Source organism: Sinocyclocheilus grahami, unplaced genomic scaffold (genome assembly GCF_001515645.1).
Source record: "Sinocyclocheilus grahami isolate Dianchi unplaced genomic scaffold, SAMN03320097.WGS_v1.1 scaffold194.1, whole genome shotgun sequence".
NCBI lineage: Eukaryota > Metazoa > Chordata > Actinopteri > Cypriniformes > Cyprinidae > Sinocyclocheilus > Sinocyclocheilus grahami.
Genome location: NW_015505373.1, coordinates 1178847 through 1183777, shown reverse-complemented (window position 1 = coordinate 1183777; position 4931 = coordinate 1178847).

The following is a 4931-nucleotide window of genomic DNA, read 5'->3' as shown; positions in this document are numbered from 1 at the left end:
GATGATCCTTTGTTCTGTCCAGACTCGTGGCTATTATTACTTGTAACAGGGTATCTACAGGCAAGAAAATCTGGAAAGATTTTTAGCCAACAATTACATTAATTACATACAGGTTATTTCTTCAGGTTATTAAATAATACTAAATATTAATCAATTGAATGAATATTCAATTATTAATTAAATGAATATTATTCACTCTATGAGCAAAACTATTGAGAGACCTGGACTGTGTTTCCCAAAATCATCGTAACCCTAAGTAGATCGTAGAACCATTGCCACCAATGGTCTCTACGATCCACTTATCTTACGATGCTTTTGAGAAACGCAGTCCTGACTATTATGCAAACAGGGATTTAAATGATGTTGCAATCTAAATATATAGACATTATTATTATGGTGTTGTTCCCCTCTTTGCAACTACAGTATAACAGCTTCTGGGAAGGCTTTCCACACGTTTTGGGGGTAATTTTTTGCCCATTCATTCACTAGACTAGAGTATTTGTGAGGTCAGGCTGACAGGCTCACAATCTCAGTTCCAGTTAATCCAGAAGGTGGATGAATTATATAATAGATATATCAGATATATTAGGGGTATGCAATATTGACAAAAAAATATATCTTAATATTTTCTGGGATTTTATTGATAACGATAATTAGATGATATTTTGCTGAGTGTGTTATTGTGCTGATATCTTAAGGACTGCCGTGGACAGCTGACTCCTAAAATTTTTGATATTCTTCATATTCTGTGTGGTGATCAGTTCACAGCAGTGATAGAAATTAATATTTTCCAATAAGTTTAAATAGATTTTTACCTTACCTTTACCTTTACCTTTTTACCCAATCAGAATTGACAAAATCCATCTTTGCAATGCAGAGAAAACACAGAAGCTGCATTAGAAGTGGCATTTAGATGCATTTACACACTGCTTAATGCAGGACATGAATGTATTTAACCTGCAGTTACAAATGCATTCATACTGTTTTGATATTTTAAACATAAAACGTTGAAATTATAAAAAAAAATTTAAAAAAATGAAAATATACTTTATATGTGAAATTAAAACCACCTGCAGGTGGCAGCAAGTCACTGTTAATAAGTGAGTCATTGCGACTGAACCGAATCATTTAAACGGTTGATTCATTCAGGAACTAAATACCGTCATGTGTCAAAAGATGCAAATTGGAATTATATCTGTTGGCGAAATAGAGCAAAAACAGTCAATATTGTCTAAAGCGTAAGTATCTTAATATTAAATTCTTGTTTATTGAACTGCTGTATAAAATCAATATCACATTTATAATCATGCTGCTTTTTGGTGGAAAAAACGTCAGTCTTCGCATGATACTGATTAACTACATGAAATGATATAAATATATACATTTCTGCCCCCATATCTTGAATTTTGAGATCATTCTAAATGCATTTTAATAAACTGAATCATGTAGCTCTCGTGAGTCATGGATGTTAGCAAGACAAATTAACTATTTGTCTTTTGGGTAATTAGCTGTAAATTCGAGGCACAGGTAGCTTTTAGTCTTTTGTTCATCACCATAGCTATACATATATTCAAAAAAAAAAAAGACACTCCCCAGGAAAAAAAGAGCACTTTCTCTCGAGGAAGAAAAAGGGCAGGTGCTCAAGCCCCCTTTTGTGTCTATGTGTGCACGTGCCTGAGGATACCAGTACAGGGGTAATGTGGTCTCTCTTTCTTGCTCTCATCAAAAACCTCGCTGTTTAATTTTACACTAGCTGCAGGCAGGCTAACGCAGTCTGAGAGAGACCAATATATAAAGAATCACAATAACCTAGATGAAATAAGGGAATGAACCACAATTTCCAAATCTTTGCTGGAAAGAAAATGCACAATTTTAGCAACTGATCTCAAATAAAAAATAAAAAAGCTACCTTTCACGATGGCACTGATCTGTTTATTCAAATTTAGTGATGAATCCAAAATTACTCCTAGACCCTTAACATGATCATCAAGCTTTGAGGACAGGGAACATAGCTGACCAGCAAAGGTTGGTGACAAGGGAGAACCTACAATCAGAACCTCAGACTTACTCTCATTTAAGTGAAGAAAGTTGTACCAGAGCCTAATGTCAGTATAACGTTCATGTACTTTGTCCAAAGAACATGATTCATCTAGGCACACGGGACAATAAAAATTAAGATCATTGGCCTAAAATTGGTATGAAATACTGTACTTCTGAAAAATGGTGTCCAAAGGAAGCATATACAAAGAAAACAGCATTGGCACCAAAATCGACCCCTGTGGAACGCCACATACTAAAGGAGCCAATGTGGAAGAAAAGTCCCCTATGTGCACTGCAACCGTTCCGTCCGTCCTAAATATGATGCAAACCACTGAAGGGATGTGCCCTGGACACCAACCCAACACTCCAAGCAATTAAGAAGAATCTTATGGTCATATCAAAAGCTATAATTGATGATCTAACAAAACTAAATCAACGTGATCCTGAATCCAAAAATAACAAAATATCATGATTTTTTTAAGTAGTGCAGATTTGGTTTCATGGAAGGTCCTAAAGCCCAACTGGAATGTATCTAAAATACCAAAAGTATTAAATATGAAAAGAGTTAAGAGAAAAGTGAGAAGCTGTGGGTTTTGTAATGAACAAATCCATCAAGATGTTTTTGGCTTGGCTTCTAGCTCAAATACAAGTCCTTTATCCATGATATTGCTTTTTCCAGTGAAAAAGTTGTCTTGTTTGAATCAGGAAAGAAATATGCACAGATCAAGCATCTCACATCTGTGTCGATGAAGAAAACTCATCTACATCTTGGATGGCCTAAAAGTACACTTTCAGCAAATTTAAATTTTTGAATGAACTATTCCTTAAAGGTGCAATTCATAGCTTTCAGTCACATGACTGGCTCGAAGACCTGGAGGGCAAAACATCCACAGAACTGCAGCACAAGCCTGTCAATTTTCCATCTGTTTGATAGCCGCAAATATTTAGATCACCTCTCAAAAGAATAAAACAAAGGTATGTGAACAAAATGCAAGTTTTGGCCATTTGCAATCCATATTAAGCACCCGCGGCAATATTTCAATCATTAAACAGTGCAACAAAATGTTGTAAAAACACTTAAATTGCCTTAATATACAGTATTTAAAACAGTAATATTAAAATATCAAATTCAGTAATCTCTATATTAATGATGAATAGATTACATAGGCAAGCAGATGAGGCCGGTGTAGTGCTGAGATTTGCACCCTGCCAGATTATGCACCCCCTAGTATTGGTAGGTTTAGGAGTAGGTGTGGGGGAGGGGTTAGGATTAGGGGTGGGGTTGGGATTAGGCAATCAAGTAGCGACTTCAACGAGGGGATGCATAATCTGGCAGGGGTTCAGAATTCGGCACTACACCGGAATATGAACGCAATCTGCTTAATGGTTCAGTGTTTTCCTTCTATTGGTTTTCTATGGGAAACCATTCAACGTGAAACTTTGCACGTTGCGTTTATATTCTGGCTTCATCTGCTTGCCTGTACAAAATATACATAATCAAGGTGTTTTCTGAATTTCGCCTTTTAATATCTGTGTTTTACTACATTATACTTAATGCAAACTGCGTAAAAATAACTGGCGTTCAGTGGAGCAAAGTTTTGTTGTGCCCTCCAGGTGGGCATTCCTACAAGTGTGTGACATCACGTGAAAACTATTCAGAAACATTTTTTGTTGTGCTGGTTGAAAGTGTCTCCGCATCCCGATAGCAATCATTAAGTTAAGTGGTCTAAATTTATTTATCTGTATTTATATATTCTGTGGAAAGTGTAGGACCAAGAAATGTTCGCCTTTCCTACCTGCCTGTCAACATACAGTATGTATCTGCATACCCAGTGGCGGTTCTACATTGAATTACACCCTGGGCGAGACCCCCTTCAAGCCGAATTATTGTTGTATAAGCATAGCAAGCATCATAGGAAAAAGGCTAACAAACTTAAGAGTTATACCCACCAATTAACATTAGCCCTTCATTCATGACATGGATACCGTAATAATCATACAGAGAGGACATAGTTGCATACCTTTATCTTTTGCTCGTTTCTCCTCTTCTTCTTTTCTTTTTTTCTAAATTGGGCACCTGATGGCTTTGACCTTTTCCTGCCCATCTCTGTGTTTATTTGGCACTCGACAATCAACAGATTTCCCATCCCCCCAACACTGTCACTCACGACCAGAAGTCAAGACTAAACCAATTCACCTTGGTGACCACATAATCGTTTTGAATTATCTATTTTTATTAGCCATTTCACACAATTCAGAAAAACAAAAATGTGCAGGAACTATGAGAAGGATACAACTGCAGCCCGGAGATCTCCAAATGGGAGCGGGAACTCCAAAACAGGGTGGGAGCTCCAAAATAGGGCCTGGCTTCCTCCTATTGACAGACAGGCACATGACATGCATGCGCAATTTTTTCCCCCAATCCACTTCAGTGCAAACTCCGCCCCACAGCTGATTCTAAAGATTTTATTGGTTGTGTCAATTAAAGTGTTGATTTCCTACATTATGCTACAAAAAATGCTAACCCCTAAACCTACCCCACACCTGACCCTACCCTTAACCAGTGAAACTTACTGCACCATTGGGATTGGCGCTGAATAGCGTGGTAAAGAAAGATGCAGTTCAGGAGATAAGCAAGATTATGCGATTTGAGATCGTTCCGTAACTTCCCAACTGGACCTCACCGGACAATGGCACCTTTTAGTTATACCCAGCATCACTACCCCCTCCTACCCTGCGAATTTCGAGCCCCGGGACACCCCGTTGCTTAGAACAAAGTGATAGAGATTAAAGTCTTTCCCCTGCGCTGGGACGGCTCGCGGGAGAGCTCGTGGGTGATTCCCGTTTATATCATTAAGCAGAGGTTCAAACTCCAGTCCAAACACCACTGG